Source organism: Harpegnathos saltator, unplaced genomic scaffold, assembly GCF_003227715.2.
Source record: "Harpegnathos saltator strain DR-91 unplaced genomic scaffold, Hsal_v8.6 scaffold1, whole genome shotgun sequence".
NCBI lineage: Eukaryota > Metazoa > Arthropoda > Insecta > Hymenoptera > Formicidae > Harpegnathos > Harpegnathos saltator.
Window position 1 is genome coordinate 119,833 of NW_020229872.1, and position 23,803 is coordinate 143,635.

The 23,803-nt window shown below is 53.0% G+C and overlaps 1 protein-coding gene across 2 annotated transcripts in view; it reads left to right on the plus strand.

The window, feature by feature from the left end:
• LOC105192327 (uncharacterized) overlaps positions 1-23,803 on the plus strand; it is a 66,345-nt gene that overhangs the window by 18,095 nt on the left and 24,447 nt on the right. Inside the window, exon 1 of one of the 2 annotated variants that reach the window (XM_011156381.2) lies at positions 929-1,297. The exons of the other annotated variant lie outside the window; for it this stretch is intronic. The gene's annotated coding sequence lies outside the window, so the exon portion shown is untranslated. Of the gene's footprint in view, positions 1-928; positions 1,298-23,803 lie in introns of those variants that run through there. 2 annotated transcript variants of the gene reach the window in all.

Consider the following 23,803-nt stretch of genomic DNA (forward strand, 5'->3'; position numbering starts at 1 on the left):
TTTCACTCGCTCTCTTTCTCTTTCTTCCTCGCGCTCGCGCAAGCTCGCGCTTTACCTCTGAAATGCAATTTCGTTATAAGACTTTCATTGTGCGCGGTCGCAGTCGCATCCGGCGGTGTCGCGATTGACGAGTTTTACGTCCGAGAGTACTTTCTCGAAGGTATTCATTTCGGACAAAGCGACTCGAGCACCCTTGCCTCATCTCCATCCATCCTTATCTCGCGACTTTCGGCCGCATTTCGATGGAGAAAGTATCGTCTCCGAATCGATCGCGAATCGTGCACGAGGCTCCTTCAATTTGATTCTCATTAAAAGTAGCACGGCGCGTGGTGCGCGATCGAGCAATTTCCGAGAGAGACCGCTCTTAATGTTTTCATGATATCAGGTCAAAACTTTCATAGCGTGACAATAAGCGTCGACAGCGACAAAGATATCGGCGAACTATGCTCGGCTGTTGTTTGATGCGTTTCTCTCTCGAAAGCCCGGACGGTTGTTCGCACGTCGTCGACATGTCTCTTTATCGCCCATAAAAAGGTACCTCATAAAGATGATGACGCTTCGACGCGTGTTGACGCGTCTTCAAGCGCGATCGGACATTTCTCACCCTTAAAACTCGTCTGTCGGACGAATCGGCCGAGCGATCGGCAATCGTCAGTCAAGCCGCGTGTTTTTCGGCAGGCACGAATCGATTTGCATTGAGCAACAAAAAAATTGTTTCCACGTTTTCGAACCGGCTAGGTAGTTCGAATCTCCTGGTGAAATCGCTCGCGGAAAACGAAGCTTTTGCACGCGACGCTCGCTTGCGCGAACGAGTCGCCGTGAGCGAAGCGCGCGCCACTGTCAGAAATCGATGCGAGAGAGACGACGCGATCTCTCCCTCTCTTCCACGGCCACCCCCTCCGCCTACTCTCTTCGGTAAGTTAAGCTCCGACTCGATTCAGCTGAGTTCAGTTGCGCCACTCGGCCGTGTGGTTCGCGTGCCGTCGCAAGCTCGCGGAAGCTCTGTCGCGCGCGCGAGATATCCTGAGAGAGAACGATTCTCCCCTTTTTTATTCTCTCCCCATTCGCGGGCCGATTATCTCTCCCCGTTGCTCGCTCTCTTTCTCTCTCTCTCTCTCTCTCTCTCTCTCTCCCCCTCTTCTCTTCTTTTTTTTCTCTCCATTTATTTCCCGCCCTTCCATCTCCTCTCGCTCGAGGAGTGCGCGAAATACACGTACCCGAGAAGAAGAAAAGCTCGAGGGTGAGTGTCGCCGAGCCATCGATGTTTTCCTTCGCGGAGGTCAACGCACGTCACAAGGTAAATAACTCGTACCGCGAACACGGGACACGCTCCCTGTTCGAGAAGGAATTCTTGCCCCCCCCCCTCCCTCCCTCCCCCCCACCCCGCGAACACAAGAGACGATGTGCGATTTTTACAGGGGAAACACGGCCACCCCGCGGGCTTACTTTTAGCGTACTTGAGCGTGCGTTGCGAGCGCGCCGGTTCATTCACAAACGCAACCCGCGCCGAGCACGCGGCAGCGTTTCTACGAACAACCGCGTCCTTACCCTGTTTCCCGTAGTTACTCGCGACCCTTCTCGTCGTTTCGGAAAATTCGATTGTACCGACGACACGACAACGACGACGAGAACGACGTCGGCGGGTCTGCGCGCGTAGTACTGTATCGTTCTCACGCGACCGCGACGTACGTGCACATAGGGCCGATGCATAGGGCCAGCCGTCCGCGACATATATCGCTCTTGCTGGAAGTATAAATTTTAGGGAAACTTCCCTCTAAGTGGCGGGAACCGTAGAGCGCCACAAGGGACGCGTAATGAAGATAATAATTTTGCTGTAGCACCGTACTCCGGGGAAACGACAACTACATTTTCGAGGGTGGCTATCTTCCACCTTGGTTACGAGCGTCGGACGACGCTCGTTGCCAAGACGCGAGCGGCGGAAAAGCAGACGGTCGCGAAGACAAGTTCGTCGAAAGAGCAACTAATTCCGAACACCGGTCGGAAAAGCGGAATCCCGATGTTGCCGGGCGAAATTCTTCACCGAGGTCGAGACAAATTCGACGATGCGAGAATGCTTGGTCTCTCGAATGCTTGCCTTTGTAGCATTGTTTCGACAATACTCAACAATGTTTAACACTTCGCGCTTAACACTGTTTGTACCAACTATTTCGTACCGTTCGTGCAACTCTTTGGCACTGGCATCTCGTGCGAATTTTCGCAAAAATCGATCTGAAACGCAATTTTAGCGCGACCGAATCGTCGAGTCGGACTTTTGAAGTCGCTCGCGTCAGCGGGATATTAAGGAGGGAGGAAAATGTGCCCGCGCGGTTTATTATTACGCGCTCTATAATGCTCCGAATAACGGAGCGCGAATCTGTTCGCAGCCGGGTTACTCTTCAGCCAAAGAGTACGCGCAGACAGCGTCTCGTTTTATTCATTACTCCTTAAGTACTACACCTCTATTACCGCGACGTGGAAACTTGCCGCGATCGGAACTTGCGCCCGGATGCCCGGGAGGAGGAAATTCGCGGATTCCTCGCTGTTGAGTGGCGGTGAATCTTCTTCGATCCCCCGCCGCTGCAAACTTTATTAGAGAAGAGAAAAATGGAGTTTTTCTTATTAAAAAATTGTCGTTAAATCGATGCTGAATGCCGCGGGGTGGTCGAATCACCCACCTCTCGGTCGAGGAAGTCGGAAGGAAAGAGGAAGTTCAAAGGGACGTTCTCGCGTTCACCTTGCTTGAAATTAAGTGTCGCCCGCGACAATAACGCGGAACGCACACACACGTACGTGACGCTCTCGAGCGCGATCGCGAGCCGTTTCTCGAATGCCGATCGCGCGTGTAGCGCGCGCCACGAAGGAAACTTCGTATCGGGGGTTACATCATCGGCACGCGGCCCGGGTAAACCGGGAATCAGCGGTGTTTTCTTACCTCCTGATTGGAGCATTGGTCGTGAGCACGTAGCTCTCCGCGGTGGCTCCCCGAAGTCTCATTCATTGTACGTGCCAGCTCGCTCGCGCTGAATGAAAGCATTCACAACGCCCGGAGCTAACTCCCGTATTCCGCCTGTAGTCGCCGCGGGACGGCGAATTAATCCCCGGCGACGCGGGGGATGCGAAGATTCACACGCGTGATAGCGAGATTTTATTCACGTTCTTACGACGCAGCGCGACGGTTTACCGCGAGACGCGACTATCGATCAGTCGGCCGCTGATACTTGATATTACCATGCGCAAGGTGCTTACCCCGAGCCATTATTTCCGGGCGCGTAATATTTCGCGGCTGCCCCGCGAGTTATTAGTCGTCGTTCGACAGTCGAAATTACGGCGGAAATTCTCATTAAAATTGTGAGCGTGTACAGGCGGGCTGGAGTGTGCAGCGTGTGTGCGTCTAGCACGCGGCTTGCCGCGTGCGGAGTGCCTCCTCGCAGGATTGAATACGCGGCGCGGAGGCGCGACCTCGGCGGGACCGGCGAGAAGGTATCTCGCGATTAATCACCGCCACGTTGCATATCGATATTTCGCTCGTAATTGCGATCTTATGAAACATCGTCCGTATCCGCCGACGTAGCGCGCGTATCGCGCGCGTATACCGTCGCTAATGATAAAGGGATGCTTGGCGGTCAAAGAGCGCATTGGCCCGCGAGGTATCCTTTTAAGGGCGAGCGTGAGCTACGAAGGGACACACCGAGATCGATTCGGCACTTGGAGTGCGACCGACAGAAAGCGACCTCATAATTAATCACGCTGATTCCTCACCGATCCGTCGCGCCAGAGAGGGAGGGGCAGGAAGGGGAACGTGGAAAGAGAACCAGAGAGAGCGAGAGAGAGAGAGAGAGAGAGAGAGAGAGAGGGAGAGAAAGAGAGAGGGAGAGAAAGAACGAACGCGGTAATTTTTCTCTTCTATACGACCGTCCCGCTCCGTCCGGCCGTGCTATCGAAAATCCGACGGACAGTTGCCGGCGTCGGCCTTTCGTTCTCGCCCGTTGCGGCTTAGTCGGGCTCGATCCCGAAGTCCGAGAACACAACTGGGAATTTCATCCGCGAACAATTTCAATCCCGCCCGGGATTCCACGGCTCTCCCTCTCTCTCTCTCTCTCTCTCTCTCTCTCTCTCTCTGCCGACTACCGCAGCCACCTTCGAGCTATTGAATCGTACGAAGAGGCTGTTGGCCGCGATAACGCTCGTATAAATTAATGAGGTGAAAAGGCTGGTCTGGGCTACGGAATTACACGAAGCTTCGAACCTCCGTCTGCCGGAAACGCGCCGTTTGCCGGATTCCTCGTGGCCGAACAAATGGCCGCTCCGTGAGCGGCCGGCCGAGCGCGCGTACACTTGCCGCTCCGTGAGCGATGCATCATCTGCTTTGCGATTAGCTGCCGGGATCATGCGGCGGACGTAAGGTGAAAAATACGACGGCCCCGGCGGCGATGGCGCACGTAGGAAACACGCCCACGGCCCACGCAGTTTCGGTTTTAACGACAGCAGATTCGATTTGCAATGTCTCGCGTGTAGTACGAATGGCCTCTCCCTCTCTTTCTCTCTACTTCTCCCTCGGCATCTTCGCCTTAGGAAATATTGCGGCACACAGTTACCGGCGGCACGGAAAGAATTTAAACGTCCCGGCCCAGAGAGGAAACGTGCCCTTCGGCCAGCGCCAAGGGCTTGCTTCCCTCGACCTTCGTGTTAAGCCCCTGTGCGCGGCCGGCGCACATACATCAAACTGCCGTGAATAAATTTCAGGACCCGCGGAAACTGCCGTCCCACCTGAAACGTGCTGTTGTTGGATTCCCGAACTCGAACTCTCGAGCAAGATGAAGCTTTAGCTCCTAACGTCTCTTTTTCTTCTTTTTCCTAAAACGACGCAGCTGTCGGACAGCTTGCAATTATCTCTCGAATCTCGTTGGATCCAACTTCCATTCCTTATTCGTTATCATTTTGCAAGCACCGTAAAGACGCTCCCGAGTTGTCCGGAATACTCGTGGCTCGTCAGTCGATCTGTTATCCGAGACGGGATCGGAACTCTCCAACACCCGGCGAACAGGCGGAAAGTCGATTCCGATCGCGGAACGAAGCTGCGCGATAGTCTCTCACCCCTGAGAAAAGGCTGTGCTCTACCCAGTTGGAAATAGACCGATCCCGCGGCAGACTCGAAGATAGTCTGCCGAAGACACGAGCGAGGCTCGCGATCGGAGGAGCTCGCGTTTCCGCCTCGGAATCGTAAATAGTTCGATAATAGCTCCCCGGCCTCCCGGGGGATCCGCGAGACGGAAGACGGGAGGGGCGGGAGGGAATCGAACGCGGCGTCGGTGGGAAGAAAGCCGCGTCGCGCGGAATTTATTCCGGCTCTCGGCGTGTTTCCGCGCGCGCGCGCGCGCGCCACTCCCATCGCTCGCGCACCGTCGAAGGGCTTTTACCACGTCGGCTGTGTCGGCTGAAATTTCGCGGGACGCGTGCTCGATTTAAGTGCCAGGTGCCAGACGGGCGCGAATGGAAGCGCGCGCGGGTACGCCGGGCGCGTATCCCCCATCTGACACGAGACGGACGTGTTTACGCGTGTCAGGCCGCATGAGCGAGGCGCACAGGTTCGCGAGGACTTTTCTTCTTCAGGCTTCCCGATCGCGCGCTGGTAATCTCGCGATCGAGCGCGTCCCCCCGCGCTTACCTCGTCGCACTCGATCAGATTGCCGTCGTTATTACTTCGCCGTGCTCATCTCAAAGCCACGTCGTTCTCTCGCGGGTCTGTAATCAGCGGGATCGCGGAGTCTCCAACTGTACAAGACCGCCCGCGCCCGGTCGTCTCCTCGCGGAAGACGCGTCACGATTTCTCAGACCGAGCCGCGTCTCATCCCCTCGCACCCTCTTTCGGTGACTGGAAACCCGTACAAGTCGCGCGCGTCTTTCATTTTCCGTGGCTGGATACGACTTCCTCGGCAGCTCGACTTTGGTGTGTCCGGTTTGACGTTTGTACTCGTCGGACCTTCATCGCGTACGTCAGCCTCTGCTGCCCCTGAGCCGAAAATTTGGCGACGCCGACGGACTGGGTATCTCCAGCGAGCCCCTTGAAGGTTCATCAGTTATGCATGGAAATAACCGGCGGAAAAGTTGATAATCCGAGTTCTCGTCGCCGAAATCGAATTCCGGAGCCGTCGGTGTATCTGGCTGGCCGAACGAGCGGGCTCAACTCGATTGTGCGACATCACAAACGGCCTCGATGATCTCGAGATCACTGCGAGCTGAGCAGCGACGCGCTCGCAGCGTACGCGCGCTAATATATGCACGCGTTCTCAGCGTGAACCGCGTCGGAGTCGACGCCAGTTCCTCGTGAATCTTGTTTAGCCCGGTAATTAATACCGAGCACAGAGTCTAAGCCCGCGATGGCTTTAATTTGCGCATCGTCGTCCTTCGTTGCTCGTCCTAGTGCTGCGCGCTCGCTCGCTTCCTTCCTCCCGCCTACGCGGAATCTTCTCACCACCTTAAATTCTTTTCCGCGAATTAATTAACCGCTGTTTAACGGGGCGACAGCTTTCCCTTCGTTCTCCTTTTTCTTTTCTTTTCCGATTTTTCCCGCATTACCGCGCTGCGTTTTCGCACGATGATAACGACGACGTCGGATAGACGGATAGAGGTCGTAATTACGGGATGTTGTGTTTGAATCGGAAGAATTGCGCGAGCCTGGCGAATTGAGCTTCCGGGAAGAAGCTGCGGCCAAGAAGCTTGTGTTGCGGGCTAGGTTTGAGTAGGTTTCGGCTAGGGCTGTTACTCATATTCGAAGATTCGGTGATTCGAAGCTTCGAAGCTTCGAATACCGAAGCTTCGTACCAAAATATTCAAAGTTTGAAAGAATCGAAGCTTCGAATACCGAAGCTCCTCCAAAAGAATTTAGTCCGGGCGCTGGTGACATCTGAGTATAAAGTTTCAGGTTCGATATCTTCATGTTTTCTTATGTTTTTTGATGCGCTAAAACGAAATTTCTTGGTTACGGAGTCGAAAAACGGTCAGTTTTTTTTTTGTTAACAATTTTATGCAAAAAGTCACTATTTTATCATTATTTTCATTATGAAATGTAAATTTAAAGTAAAGGTAAACTTGTAATTCAATTTTATGACAAAAAGTATGTAGGAATCGTATATAACATATATAGTTTGCTATATTATAATTCTATAAATAATAAGAATATTTATTAAGACGTTGAATCTGATGATTAGGCGAACTGCCTAAAGTGTCTCGCATCTTTACGGTTTTCTTTTGGTGAACTGCGTTTAGTTACTTATAAATTTTTTAAAATTTTCTTACTTTTATTACACATTTATTATAAAATGATTATCTGTCATACATATTTATTTATAAAATTATATCTAATACTGTTGAAAATCGGATGAGCTATTTTAGCCGATTGTTCTTTCGTTTCTTCAAATCCTTCGAATCCTTCCATCATTCCTTTGATGACTTCGAAGTTTCGAATGTTCGAAAGTTCCTTCATTTCTTCGAATCCTTCGAATATTCGAAGGTACCTTCGTATTTTCGAATCTTTCGAAGCTTCGCATATTCAAAGGTGTTGAAAAGTAACAGCCCTAGTTTCGGCTAGGTTCGTCGTATTGGACGATAACCATCCTCGCATATCGTCTCGTCCTCCAGACTGTCCTATGAAGAAAAAAAAGGATCGCGCGACAGTAATGACATCAGTATCGGCAGTCTTACGACCTAGTTCGACACACGCGTCAAAGCAGTCTCCAGATGGGGGGGTTCTCTAATTAGGCTGGCTCTTTAATCAGCACTTGATTAACTTCCACGGCGCAGAAATGCACACCGTCCGTGCGCGTGAGAAGCGACGGCGATAAAGTGGCGACACGCTGCGTACGGGGTGAATATTCGCGAATAGAAACGAGCTCGTGAGTTCTGCGGGGGGCGAGGGAGGGAGGGGGGTTATTCGGTCATGTATCGCTCGCGGGAATGTACGGGCATGTCGTTTGACGCGTCACTGCAGGAGAGAAAAAAGAAGATGAATTTTTTGCGGTTTGATCAGAGTCGAGATTCTTTACAGAGCGACTCGAAAAGCGAAACGTCAGATTGTGCGAAAGTTTGAAGAAAGAGAGAACGAGATAGCGGGGAGATGCGATCGATCGATTAATATCGACGGTTAAGAGAAATTCGCGAAGGGGAGGATACTTGGATCGAGATCGAGCGAGGCGGCGCGCATTCTAACGAGGCTTTGCGACGCGACGCGACTGAGACGACATTGTGCGATTCTTCGCGATATTGGAATACGCGGAAAGCGCATCATTACTTTCTCATTCGCTTTGTAAATTCTCATCCCCCGTCGATGCGCTTAGCTATCGAGTCCCTTTGGCGTCGCCTCTATTGAAATCACCTTGCACGCAATTAAATCGACGAGAGTTAATAATCAAACACGACTCTTCGAACACTCTTTTCCATTTCATTGCATCGTCAAAGAGGACGCCGCTTTATACTTTTAACAATGAGACGAGGAACGATCGGCGGAAAGAATCCGCCGCAATTACCCGTGTACGACAGAGAGAGAGAGAGAGAGAGAGAGAGAGAGAGAGAGAGAGAGAGAGAGAGAGAGAGAGAGAGAAAGAATGCGAATATATCTAAATACGCGCGAGAGGAAAAATCGCTTCGTCTCGTTCCCAGAACATACCGTGATGTACTTTTTAGACGATTATTTAGACGAAACACCGTGTGTACGATAACGGGGCGGCGCGCGAATGGCCATAGGCAAAAATCGGTGACGAGAGTCGGCATTGAAATCGCACGGCACGCGATTCGGAACAATAGCTACTTTCGCCGAGCGAAGCGCGCATTTTTCCCGAGCATAAAAGTCTTCCATCGGCTCGTTATAAGAAACTGCGGATTCCCGGTTAAGTAGGGAAAAGCATTCGCCGTCCCGCGCGTTCTCTTCCTCCTCCGCCTCCTCTTTCTCGTCGGCAATTCTCTCTCTTTCTCTCTCTCTCTCTCTCTCTTTCGTCTCTGTTCGCCGTAATCGCGCTTCTGCTTCTCCATCTCTCGCACCGCTCGCTCGCTCGACCGAATCTCTTCACCGTTACGGAGTCTCTTTCTCGCAACGATTCCGCCGCGAGGATCGCTTCGTTTCAATTTTTTAAGAGGAGCCCTGCCCCCTCCTTCTTCCCTACCGAAAATTCCACCTGCGATATCCGGAACGACTCGCAAACAACTCGCTGAATTATTTGACGAGTGACGGCGCTCGCTCGAATAAACGCACGACTCATTCACCGCGAACGGCGATAGAAAAATCGAAATTCTCGCGTTCGAACGGCGCTTGATTCATCGTGCGCGTCCCGCGGAAGCCCGCTTTCCATCCTTCCTTCCGTATCAGCATCCTTAATCACGGCTCCTTTACAGTCGACCTGCCCTCCCTTTGACGGTCCCTCTCGAAATTGTCGAAATCGTCGAAACGGTCGATTTGCGCGGCTAATTGGGCGATTTACCTCAGCGCGCATTTGTCTCATAAATATATAATTGCGCTAACATTCGCCGGGAAGTCCGTGGAAATATTCTCAGAGCTGCGCCGCGCGCATCTCCGGGGATTTCTTTTATCCGAGATTTTTTACGGGCGCAATATATCGCCGTTGCGATCAACCGAATATCCTCGCGACGGCGAGCACGTTCCGCGTGCGAACTCTCTCTCTCCCTCTCTCTCTCTCTCTCTCTCTCTCTCTCTCTCTCTCTTTCTTTCTATATATCGCACACGGTAGAGCGCGATCGCGACGAATACTGCTGATCTTCTTGACGAGTGGCCTTTGACCTCGTTTTCGAGCGAGCGAGCGAACCACCGCTTTCTTTCCTCTGTCGTCGCTTTTGTTTACATGCGCGGTATGGCCGGGACACCGCGAATCTCGGCCGCACATAAATGCGCTCTACCAGTGCCGGCCAGAGTGAAACGAGGAGAGAATCAGCGCGAAAGTGGAACGAGAGAGACAGAGAGAGATAGAGAGGTGCGGCGCGGCGGAAGCGCGGCGGAAGCGCGGCTTCGGGTTTCGCTCGTTGAACCGTGAGTTTCCGCATGAAGGCGATTCTGCGGCGCGATGAGTGACGGTTCGCTTTCGAAAGCCCGACCGGGACATCTTTCGCTCGATCGAGCTTGCATTTGTCGCCGGATTCATCGTGGCGGGAGTGCATCGCGCGAGGGGCGCATGAAGAACTATTGTACAACGGCTGCGTTCGAGGACACTAATACGCGGCCTCCAATTTGCCTGCTGTCGAAAGTCCGCGGTTTTATCACTCTCGAAGCCCGCGCCTAGATTCAACCTTATCGAATAAATCACCGGCCGCAAAGACCGTGAATGATCGTCGTCGTCGCACTCGTCGCCACGGAGTGAAACGCCGCTAGAAGGATGGACACTTTGGCATCCCGTGGAAACAATATCTCTCGCGCGAAGTCTCTCTCATCGATCTCCCCGCGCATTCGTTCGCGATCCGCGACTGTCGATAGCTGCTTGTCTCTCCTTGCCTACCAAACCGATCCATTTCGCGCCGCTTGCGCGCGCGGTCTCGTATGCGCGGGGGAAATTGTCAAGACGCGCGAGCGAGTGCCGTCGTCATCACAGGGGGAGGGGGGGGGGAGGCAGCGCGAATGCGAGCACGGCACGTGGGAAATCATGAGTATTGTCTCGGCGCGATGGCGAAGAGTCGGGGGAGACGACGAGCCGTGTTCGAGAGGAGGAGCGATACTCACGGAGATATCCGTCGTTCGAAACGTCGAGGGACCGCGGCATTTCAAAGCGAGTAATGGATCGTGATGAACGATGACGGCGGGATGGAGAGCGCGCGCGCGACGGCTCTCTTCGCGTACGACGCGACGGGCGAAAGAGCCCATCGCGCGGCGGGATCGCGACGGCGATCTTGTCTTCGGAGTGAGGAGGAATCGCTCGCGACGATCGCTTCGGGCGGCTGAAATCGCCGGAAATGCGCCGGCCTGATCGATCGATTCCGTCGGCCCCAATCCGCGCGGGAAACGCGGGCCACTCGTTCGCGGACGACGTGAACGGCGCTGCCGGCTGAATGGCTGAACGCTGTCCAACGACGACGAATATCGTCAAGGGCTGTGATATAGCGCGGTCTGCAATTAGCAATTAGCTCTCGTCGCAACCCCGCGGTGGTCATTACGGTGGAAGCTTGCGCCGATCGTGGAGCCGCCGGCCGGCGCGTTCGCAGCCGAACATCGCGGCCGAGCGCGAATCACCGGCCGCGAGAGATGCTTTATTGCGTTCATTGCGACACTCATGACACGGAATCGCCGTTAAACGGGCACTTCGGTTCCCGCGGAAATAACCCGGCGCGAAATCTCGCGGCTCCCCCCCCCTTAAATCAAGCACGATGGATCGGAGAACAGTCGGCGAAAAGTCGGCGATTTATCGCGGATTAGCCGCGCTACAACGCTCGAAGTCAGTCAGGACCAGTCAGGAATAAATTATATACGTGCGGGATCGAGCGGGTTGAGAAGGAGGGAGGGGGGACGAGCGGATTGTCGGAGGTTCTAAGAATTCATCGGCCGGTCGGGTTGAAAGCCGCGCGGGAGTGGAAGCGCCGGCTGGATCGAATTATGCAAGTACCCTGCCAACGACTGGCAGCGCGCGCCCGTTGCGTAACAAAGGAGGCGCACGCATTACTGAAACATCGTTAACGTCGGATATGGGAGAGCACGTGCACCCGCCGACAGGAAAGTACTGCTGGTGCATCGTCGTGCAAAGTGTGGGCACGCGCGCGCGCGCGCGCGCGGGAGTGTTAGTTTCGACTTTGCTCGCGCGGCTTGCTCCGACTTTATCGCCGTCTTCCAGAAGACGACGGGGACGGCGGAAAAACGATAATGCATTTATCGGCGGAGGCCCCGCTCACGCGCGACCGGGCCGTTCGGGGAGTTGCGACGGCGTTCTCGCGTTCACCCACGGCTAAATGGATTTCCGAAGAAGCGATTTATCGTAAAAGTGAAATAAACGCCCTTTGTACCGGCCGCTCGTCCGCGAGCGACAGTCTAATATCAGTCACTCTGTTCTGTGTTCGCCGTATTGAAAAATTCTCCGCGCTCGCGGAAATTTAGGGCGCTCTGGGCGCGCGCACACGTCCGCGCAAACGCCCCTCGTGTCCCTCGAAAACGCGTCCTTTTCGCTTCACGAGGATCTCTCGTCCTGCTGTATCTCCTCCTGGCCGTCTCCATCTCGGTATAATTGATTACCGGTAAATAAGGCGCGACCCCCTGTAATTACCGCGCGACTTCCTTTCGAAGAGCGCATTTAACGCTCACCCTCCGAAGGGAGACGGACGATGCTTCAGTTTTATGCAAAGAAGGTGGAGAAAAAGAGTGAGAGAGAGAGAGAGAGAGAGAGTGGAAATGCTCGCGAGTTTCCGCGAGGCTCCCTCAGACAGTCGCGTCGTCTCTCGCGTCTTAAAAGATCTTGCTCGTATTTTCCACCTGCCCCCTCCTCTCCTCACCCCGAGCTCTGTGCGTGTTACGTAATCGCGCGCGCGGTTCGCATGCATTTGCGCGGTTTCGGGGTCGTCAATCGATACTTTCCCCGGATAAGTAGCTCCGTCGAATTCACCGCGTTCGCCTGTCCGGCTAAATGCGAGACATTTCTACTGTCGACCGTCGGACGTTCGCGCTACTCGCACCGCTGACGACGCACGCGACTGATTCCCCCCCTTACGTATTGTACTTTCGGGCGCTCGAGCAGCCACGGAGCGATCGCTATTCGAATATCCGAGTGATTTAGCGCTACGTATTTTTTATCTCTTTGTCGGACGTGATACGAATGTGAATTCTGAGATCGCGATGTTAATTCAATTTCCGAGCGGTATTTCTCTGGATCGAAAACTGTTAGCCGCTCACTCGCAGGCGGGCTATTATTACTCCCGCCGCTGCCACACCGCTGATACACAATGGAAGCTTAATAAAAATGGAAGTAAAGTGAACGAATTGGCAAAAAACGCACTCGTCGCGGATATTACCTCCGATGAAATTATACGCGCCGTTGGTTCGCGATGACGTCTCGCAGCAGCGACGTTGGATTATTAAAAATATTATTCCTTGCGTGAGAGCGCGAGGAATTCCTATCGATACAGCCGTTGGTTATTACCGGTCGCATAAATCCGGCTTTCCGCCGCTGCTGATACCACTGGCGGGCATTAAATTTGACGAACTCGCCGACGCGCCGTCGCCGATATGAATGACAGACAATATACTCGAAAATAAATCCACCTAGCCAGGCACCGCGCATATTTTCCACAGCAGCACAGAGAGCCCGCTCGTACGTCTCTCCGTTCTCTTCGTTCGTTCGTTCGTTCGTTCGTTCGTTCGTTCGTTCGTTCGCCCGTCCGTTCGTTCGCACGCTCGCTCGCTTCGAAAATAGCGCTCTCAGTAGCCGGGTGAAATTGAAAGGCTGCTTTCACAGAAAATATAACGGCTTAACGACTCGGGCGAAGATGAAAGAAGGTACGCGGGGCAATCGCGAATGAATGAATTCAATCAAGTTTCTAAGTACACAGTCCCGCTTCTCAATTACAGTTTCAACTTCAACAAACGGGAGCCACCCGTTACTACGATGAAACGTAATGGCACGGTATAAACGTCGACGGCTTTATTTATCAAGATACATCGTCTGAGCGTAACGGTCGCGTTACGAACGCCGTATCGAAAATTCGACGAATCCAATAGTCGGCCCGTCGGCAGGCAGGCAGGCAGGCAGCAGTGGTAACGTCGATAATTCGAATTATTAATTGCATCGTCCCGCGATCGGATTGACTTTACTCGGGCTCGATTCTCCACACACGTTGAGCGTCGCGCGCTGCCGCTGGATCGCACGACGACGTCGTCCGGACTTCGGCTTATCGCGGGATTTCGCGACGGGACAGCCGCTAATATTTATAATTAATTCGCGGACGCGAGAAGAAGCACTGTACCGGGTTTATTTGTCAGCGACGGGAGCTCAGTGACCCGCTGGTGACCTGGTTTTCAGGCTTCTGGTACACTCCTCCCTCGACCTTCTCCCACCTACGAGCACCCAGTTCGCTGGCAGCAGACCCAATTCCTGGTTTCCAACCACCTACCCACCTCTATTCCCGCGGTCTCTCCTTCCCTCCCTCCCCCTTCTCATCACGCTCTGCCGACATCCCAGCTCCGCCGACGTCGTCGTCGTCGTCGTCGTCGTCGTCGTCGTCGTCGTTGTCGTCGTTTTCATCGACACCCGACAACTTTGACTCCACAATGTTACCTGCTTCTTGATGATTTTTGTCGCCCCCCTTAAGCCCCGCCAGGCGGCTTTGCGTTCTCGATTCGCTGCACAACAACGGTGTCTCTCGAGATGGACGAGCAATCCGAGTCTCTTGAAAGTCCATCTTGGAAAATGCCCGAACGTGTATCTACGTGATCCCAAATTGTTCGTCGGTAAGAAATCACGGCGGCGGCGACGCCGCGCGAACGGCGGCGATGTTTCTAGGTCGAAGCAATTGTCGAGCGCGACACGGTTTCTCGCGTCGGAAAATATGCACAGGCGGAGATCAAGCAGAGATCGAAGCGTTCCGACATGCGAAGTTCTCGAGTTCTCGACGCGAATATCTCGCGCGGAGATCTCTGAAAATCGGAAGATCGACTTCTCTCGCGTTCCTTCGCGAAATAATTGGCGAGAGATATTTCGACAAAGTCGCGCGTCTTGATCCGTCCTACTTCGTTTACGAGTGGCACTCTCTGGCCGGACGTTCGAGAGGGTCCACCGAAAGATCGATGAGCGTCTCGAGGACGCTGCAAAGTCCGAAGGATTTCCAGAGATTTCTCGAGGATAATTGAGGCGACTGACGCGAAGTCGCGACCTCAGCTCCGCGTACAATTCGAGAGCAGTCGACGAGACTTGCATCCCGAGTAACGTCTAATCTCCGACTAACGAACGACTAACGAACAAACGAACAAATAAACGGACATTTATCCTCGGCATAGAGAGAAGTTATTTTTCAGGACCTCGTGTCTTGCTCTCTCTTTTACATCTCGTGCAATCTCGATCCGAAATCCGAGGGAAACTCGGCCAAGCCGCATCGACGATCTTTTTTCCTTCCCGTCTTTCGTGAATCGCCGCGTCCTCTTTCTCTCTCTCTCTCTCTCTCTCTCTCTCTCTCTCTCTCTCTCTCTCTCTCTCTCTCTCTCTCTCTCTCTCTCTCTCTCTCTCTCTCTCTCTCTCTCCCCCCGTCCGAGGAAGAGAGAGTTGATTAAGGGATTATGCTAAACGCCATTGTGCGGTGCATAATGATTCCCCCGATATTGAATTTTCCATGGCGCTCCCGCGTGCATTGGTAACGGAACCCGGGGCTTTCAATAACGAATGCTAATTGTGTACGTTATCGAGAGTCGCGTGCGCTCGGGAGATTCTATTCGGGCAAAGTATGTGCGGGTTACCGCATAAAACGTTTCGCGCGAATCACCGTGACGCGCGAACCCCGCGGCGGGATCAGCACGCCGGCCGACACGCACGCGAATTGACAATCCTGTCGCGCGTCCGTGCACTCTTTTCTCCCCGTCGTTACATTCCGGCTGTAACTAATTGATACGTAATTACAACGACTGTTTAACATCCCGAAACTCCACCGCGAAACTCCGACCACGATTTCCGCATCCGATAAATGCCTCGTCGCGATCGTATATTTTTTCTCAGCAAATATGTCGGATTTTTATATGCACACACATACACACATATATACATCCCCTATGCACGGCAATGGTGCTTTCAAACGCTCGCCTGATTTGCCAGTTCGATCGAACGGTCGCGCGATTTTTCTGCAAAATAATACAAGAGCTAACGGGTGAAGTAAATAATCGCTAACGTGGACGAGTTGAATCGCGAGGTGGGACACACAGCGGCCAATTCGACGGACGGACGGATCGACGCATCTCGTTTCTGACAAAAGTTTCGCTGATTTTATTGCTTTCCGCTTTTTCCCTCTCTTCAACTGGGAGGCTAAACGAGAATGCCATTCTTTTTTCATTTTTTCCCCATTGCCGCGGCGGGCAACGCTCAGCTCCGCTAATGGAATATATTTCGACGTATGTCCGCCTAACAACCCCACAGTTGCGTCGGCCAGTAACAAGTTTTTCCCGTATTCTCGTGTGTATACGTAACGCGATACTCTGCTCGGCTTTTGGCGAGAGCGAGAGCGAGAGAGAGAGAGAGAGAGAGAGAGAGAGAGAGAGAGAGAGAGAGAGGGAGAGGGAGACCACTGTTGTCTCCAACGTCGTTCGTAAGAACATCGTCCGTGTTAATCGACTGCGAAAGATCAAATGTCTCTCTGTTCTCCTAGATGAAGCGACAGTCGTGGCGTCGCGCGACCTATCAGCGCGACCGGGACGACGCGTGTCGCGACTCCTGCGTGATTCCAGCGCGCCTGAAGTCCAACGGCCTCGGGAAAACGGGCGCGCCGACTCGCCGGGCTTACCTTAATCGAATCGGCGGATCGTCCGTCTCGTCTCTCCGTCGGCCGCCGATCTCCTCCGCCGTGGAATTCGACCTAACTGTCGATCAGAAAATTCCTCGTCGACCTCGGGGCCGCGGCTTTGTCTCGCGTTAAAAGCCACTCAGCAAACGTTCATTTACTTTGGCTTCTCTCGATCCGGGACACGCGTGCTTTTCCAGGATACCCCGCGCACACGTGGACACACGTGCTGGCGTGTACGTGTGCCTGCGGATTTGCACACGTACAACGCGCGCGGATCGAGGCCGGATAACAACGATAAGGGGGCCAGGGGTGGGAGCAGGATGGGAGGGAGAGAGGGGACAGTCGGCGACCTGGGGCTTGGATAGGGAGTGTTTCCCGATATTTTCTAGCTGCTGTTTCGGTCGTAATCACAGGCGAGGACTTATTCGCGAAATCGAGATAAAGGCTATGGAAAACGAACAAAAAAGGACGGAAAAAATGGAAAAGCAACAAAAAGATGGGAGGGAAAAACACGTATCCGCCGCGCGAGACGACACGCTACGCTGTTTCCGTTGCGGGATTCTTTGACGGCTCCGTGTCAACTCGAATCCGTTCGGCGCCGCGGTGCTGCCGGAAATTCTTGCTAGTTTTTACAAAAATTCCCGAGCGCGCGCGTGTGATCGTGCATACGAATGTGTTTTCAACGTTTCAATTGAAGTCTCGGCGTGTTGTGTGCCTCTCTCTCTCTCTCTCTCTCTCTCTCTCTCTCTCTCTCTCTCTTTCTATCGATCTTCCACGACGCGGCTGCATTGTCGTATATGAAACGATAAACATCTCTCTCTCTCTCTCTCTCTCTCTCTCTCTCTCTTTCTCGGCAAGAAATGAGTTTCTACGCTTAATTATACGGCGATGATTGCGACGTATTCCGGCTACGTTGATTTAATTACCCGGGCACGCCGTCATGATAGGCACTTTGTAAAATTACTTCTCCTCACCCAGGGGCGAACGCATTTCTCAAAGCGACGCTCCACGTGTCGCGTTGTAACCGCTAAAGCGTAGCAATAATTTCGCGTTACTTATATAATGCGATTATGACGCTGCGCACGGGGCGGGCGGTGGGGTTATGGGTAAGGGGGGGGGGGAAGCGTTCAGTTACACGCTCTTGTAAATTTGGCTTTGGCGGGGTAATTAATGCAACGGTAATAACATATTCGCGCACGCGCCATACGCACGCTTGCGAGCGCGCCCGACGATGCTCCGCGGGACGGCTAATAAACGCGCATTTATAAGGATTCTACCGGATTATTACGTACAAAGCACCCCGCGCACAATTGTAATAACGCGCGTCGCGACGAATGAATTGCATTTGTTTAAGGCTTATTAATTGCTTTATCTTCCTCGGGGAAGCCGAGGAGGCGACGGCCGGAGGGAATGGGTTTCTCATCTATCGCGAATTTATGTATAATGCGCTCGCGATATCGGAATATGCGTTGCTCGCCCGCGATTTTCTCAGGGCGACTCGAACAACGAGAGCGACAGAGAAGGAGGAAGAGAGAGAGAGAGAGAGAGAGAGGAGAGGAGAGGATCTTCCGGTGCGCATACACACGCACAGCCTGACGTTCCTCGCGTCGAATCGACTTTCTCCACTTTTCATTCGACACACGTTATTGTCTTCCCCGCAGGGCGAAGGAGGAGAAGCGCGACGACTGGGTAATTTAAGGCGGCTGCACGACGGATGTCGGGTATTTTATTTCCGTCAATGGGACGAAATTGGAATCCGGTTTTCCTCTCGCGTCATTCAGTCGTGACTGGGAGACGCGTCTCACTCGGTGAGAGCCGCGATCGTCTCCCCGGCGCGCGGGGAAAGAAGAATACCTTATCGATCGTTGTTTCCATCGATCGTTGTTCCGAAGCGAGTCCTGGGATACATGTGTGTGTGTGTGTGTGTGTGTGTATGTGTGTACGTATGGGCTGACAACGACGACGAGCCGCGAATGAACACGAGGCACTCAAAGAGGAGAGACGTCGCGATTGAAATCCGCCGTTCGAGAACGCCGATTACTCGGCAGCTCGGCGACCGGATTTCGCCGCGCAGATCGAAAGGTCGGGCGCGGGAAGCTGCCGCTTGCTCTCGCAACCGGCGTTATAATTGCGCGCCGTAACGACTCGTTATCGAGTCCCTCTTCCATTCTTTTCCCAGCCTCAGCGAGACCGATAGTCAGACACGATAATTGAAACGTATTGCCTCAAGTTTGGCGGGACGATTTCCCTTAAGTACACACTCTCTCCCTCTCTTTTCCTTCCTCGCGTCTCCGATGGTGCCCATCAGCTCCATCAGGTGGATTATTCTACATTCAACGGTAATAGCCGTCACGACGTTTTACGAGCTGCATTTAGTTAATCCAAACGGATTTCCTGCGCATGTCATCACGGCGCTATTAAGCTTCCCAAGTTTGATGGCGGTAACCATTTTTTCCGAGCATTCTAAAATCTTCATCTCGGCTCGCCGCCTCTCTCCCCCCATCTCTCAAGAGAGAGACTCTCTCTCTCTCTCTTTCTCTCGTTATATCTTCCTTTCGGAAAAGTTTAACTTTTATAATAGCTACTCAGCGTCCCTCCCCCTCCCCCCCCCACCTAGCTCGCATGCCCACTTTCTTCCGCTTAAATTGAAAATATTCGAGGCAACTCGTTGCCTCTTTGCGTCGCATCAGGCTTCTTCACAGTGTAGTCTTTTAATTTAATTTAATTTAATTTAATTCGCTTTAATTTAGTATAGTTTACTTTATTTTGATTACTTCGCAAGAGACAACACGCACCCTTCCGCGAATCATCGGAGCTTTCCGGGCTCGTTACCGCCTTGTTGGATTAACTGTAGCTCAGAGAGAATATCCTTGCTTTTGTCGCGCTCTGAACGCCGCGTCAATATTATTGTCCCTCGACATTATGAATATTTAAATCATCGCCGGTATTGTGGCGCGACGTGAAATTTCATCTAAAATTAATTAGTTGTGCCCACACACGCGGGATATGCGTTACGCATGTAATCACTGATATTTGCGAGAGAGAGAATGTCGAGAGGGCGGGCAACAGAGAGGGAGGAAGGATACAGGTGACTGTGTTCCGCGATCGGGGTTTTCGCGGACAAGTACTGATAATCCTCTTAGCGCTCGCGGAACGCGATCCGCGGCCGCTGAACGTGTCGAAAGAAAGACAGCTAAATTCGTTTCCCCGCGGTGACCGGCGCGCGGCCTTTATTTCCTGGTCCAATCTGCCGATAGTCTCTCCCTCTCTCTCTCTCTCTCTCTCTCTCTCTCTCACAAGTAGCGGCTAGGTCCTTCGTTCCCAGTAACGGACCTCCGTTCGCCGGATATCGGCGCAGCGGCGGCGTCTGGAGTTAAGGTCGTAATCCCTAATGATCGCGAACCGGAGCCCCGGATTCCGGGGACGAGAGTCTCGTATAATCCTGCAGCGCCGGCTAATCCCGGGATGCGTTTCGTTCTCGCCGGTGACACGAGCCACGAACTCCCGCGCGCGAAATTTCAGATTTTCACTCTCTTCGCCGCGGCGACTCCGCTCCAGGTTGGTATCCAGTAATCCAGGTTGTATCGCGGACACGCGGCAGTCCAGGTGTCACCGTCCGCTGTCCCGTTGTTGAAACGTACACGTGGCGGCCTTTCGAGGATAAACACGCGAGCGTCCATGGCATGCACAGAGCGCCGAGCGCGCGTGAGTCATCATGCCGAGGAGTGACGGCCGAACGGGGAAGACCTAACGAGACTATTGCCGAATCAAATCTGTAACCGGGCGAACTCGCCGTGGCCCAATTTCCTCGTCGTAACGCGCGTTGGAATGAAGGAAACCTTATTTCGATTCCATCGGCCCGCCGCCACGCTTTTAACGCTTCTTCCTCCTCCCCGCAACTTTTACTCGCCTCTACTCACCCTTCTTCTCTCTCTCTCTCTCTCTCTCTCTCTCTCTCTCTCTCCCTCCCCCCCCTCTGTCTCTCCCCCTCTTTCCCTCGGTATCTCTTGTTGTATTTTTAGATCACTCGTTAGGATGTCTCTGGCGGGTCGCGTGAATCCTGGAGTATTATGCGAGCGTGCAGAAAACTCTGGCATTGAGTTCGCAGCGAGCTTTGAAAATGTGGCTTTGAGCCGGATTTCTCATTCAGTCGTGGCACGTCTGCTGAAAAATCCTGAGTATCACGTAACGGCCTCTACTCGATGACAATCTCCCTCCCTCCCTCTCCTCCTTCCTCTCTCTCTCTCTCTCTCTCCCCCTCTCACTTTCTCTTTTTCTCTTTCTCACCCTGACTCACTTTCGGAGCTTGCTGTGTTGGCTTCCTTTGATAGTTGCGTCGCAGTCGACGAAATTACAAGGCAGAGTGCATTTTCAGGATGTAAATGTTCTCTCGGGAGCCCAGGCGAAAAAAAGGTAGCTATGACAGAATGCTCGCGTGGACAAATGGGATTCGTATAGTGGAGAGGCCGTCTTGTCCGTAACCACTTTGACTGTAACGCAAACATAAGGATTGTCGCGAGGAGGACGGGTTCGAAGAACGAGGAAAGTAGCGCATCGCGCATTGTTAAATTAATCAATTCGGAGTTCTTCAACTCTGTTAACATTCTCTCTTTTTTTTTTTTTTTTTTTTCTCTCTCTCTCCTCTCTCTCTCTCTCTCTCTCGCAGTGGTATGAAAGAGGTGAGCGCGGTCAATTGCAATACCGTGTAGTGTCGGATGACGACTTTGAGACGCTCCGAAGTGATTGGCGCATTTACTCGAGGCAGTCGCGCGAACGGAACATTTGCCCGACCTAAATAAATAGAAAAATTTGCGTTTCTTTTCGTATGTATTTTTTATGTACGCAAAGCCATCAAACTGATGCAGCGCATCGTACTGCTAATAGAGCGAGCGCAGCGCGATATGATCGAACGCGGTCGCGGAAGTAATGAGTGCGATTGAAAAATAAACGCAGACATCGCGCAAGGATTTTTCCGCGCGATTGCCGCCTCGATTTCGCTCGTGTCGATTGCGTATGCACGCACACCTGACAGATGATGGCCGCCCCTTATATATACACACACCAAACTTCGTCCTCGTGACACACAATATTTTCAGAGGCTGTGTAATCCTTCCATTCGAGCGAGCGTAAAAAAGCTTTTACTCCGATCGGCGACCGAATGAAGCGCGCGACCTCGATTCGTCGCGAGCGCGAGCGACGTATCCTCGCCAGGGGAAATCTCTCTCTCTCTCTCTCTCTCTCCCCCTCTTATTATCTGATATCCTTAATCTCCGTGGAGATCCTCTCTGATTAACCGAGATAAAGGATTCCAAGCTGCCGGTTTCGTCAATACGATTGCGCGATTGCACATGCTCGGCCGTGTCTCGCAAGCTCTCTCTCTCTCTCTCTCTCTCTCTCTCTCTCTCGTCGAGCGCGACGATTTTCCGACGGCGATTCCGGCTTGCGATTCGAATATCGCCGGGGACATCAAGCGCCGTCTCGCGAGACATCGTGTCTCGATGGAAAATAAACGCCGATAAAGATGCAGATTTATTCGTCCCGCTGGAAACGGCAGTGACATTTACTTCCTCTCGCGCGTCGCCGGCTTGTTTTAATCGGAGATACGAAGTCGGCGCAGTTTCTTTGTGACGAGCGATTAAAAGAGGTGACAGTCCGGCGTCGCTTCGTTTAGGACGCTTCAGCTCTCGCGTCTTGCCAGCGCTTCTCTTTCTTTCCCGTTCTTTTCCACGACGCGGTATGCCGGTCGCGCGACATCCCGGCTGAAAGGTCTCTTCGTCCCCGTTACTGTGATTATCGGGAGGTCCGCTCCGCGGAATTCTCATCTCGCTCTCCTCGGAGAGAGCGCGAACGGTCAGTCTATTTATTTGGGATAAATTCGTCCGTGACATTACGAACTCGCGATTCCTGATACTGCAATGAGTTTTTGATAGCGACCGAGAGTCGCCACCGACGCGGCGATTCGTTTTCGCTCAAGCGACCAAGAAGTTGTTTATCTACAAGCTGTTCGCTTACGAACGATTTATCGAGATCCTGCGAGAGAGGAAAAACGCGTGTAGTATTACTCTGAAATTAGTTTCAATCTCGCGATAATTCTCTGGCGCAACGAGAAACGAGACTCGCGATTCACTCGTAGACTTCTCTCGATTTCTTGTCGCGGATCGTTGTCGGTTCAGAAAATTACCGCGACCCATTCAAGTGACTCGAACGCGATTTGCGGCGAAGAGGAAGTGAACACGGAGGGGAAGGAGGGGGATGCGAATAGTGCCGGGCGAGAATAAGCGAGCGTAAAACTTGGTGCGCGATCTCCCCCCGCGTGCCCTCGCAGCGTGTAGCAAGTTCGAATTAACTTCGCCCGAGGACGAGGGCGCTCTAACGAGTGCTTAACTTTGATGGGTTTCGCCTATCCCGTTGCCGTTTTCGCCGGGCGAATTAAGGCTCGCGGAGTATCGACTTTGCTGATCGATCGCGGCCAATCTGGGTCGAATTGCAGTAGTATAAAACCTCGAAGAATACGCCGTTGTAACAATAACCCCATCGATGTTTTGCTCCCTCACCCCCTTCCCCCCTCTCTCTCTCTCTCTCTCTCTCTTTCTCTCTCCGCGCTCCCAACTTTTTAATCGCATCGGGAGGTCAGCTCCGCTCGTTCTCTGCGCGAGAAACGAGAGACCGAGATAGGTAGATAGATAAATAGATGGATAGAGAGAGAGAGAGAGAGAGGGAGAGAGAGAGAGAGAGGGAGAGGGAGAGGGAGAGGGAGAGGGAGAGGGAGAGAGAGGGAGAGAGAGAGAGAGGGAGAGAGGCTGAGAGGATATAACTCGCGCGTCGTACGATAATAATAACGCGATTGCGAAATTGATCGCAAACTTCCTTCGTCGCTGCCGATCCCCGTCGGATCCCCGCTGGCATCCGCTTCTGGGAATTTTTCCGTCGATCCGACGTAGGCGCAATCGCGTTATCGCTACCGTAATAATATCAAGAGGAGAGGAGCTCACGCTGAACGAGAGAATATCGCGCAAGAGGCGCCGCGCCGCGCGCGCACTCTTTTAATCGTCCGCGCTCTTTTAATCACTCGCGCTCTGTAGCAGCGCGACCTGATTCTCTCTCAAACGTCTTTAAACTTATTTATTGGCGTTATTAACGTTGTGCGCCGCGCGCGCCGATGATGTTCTTCCTCTCTCGATGAATTGCTCGTGTCCCTCGGCATCATTAGCGGTATCGACTGTCGCAGTCGGCCGACACGCGAGCGTGTTCTCTCGACGTGCGGAATGTTTCGAGAAGACGTGTCATTTGACTCCGAGTGGCTTTTCACGGCGACACATCGTGAGCGAACATTTTTCCCCGACTTTCT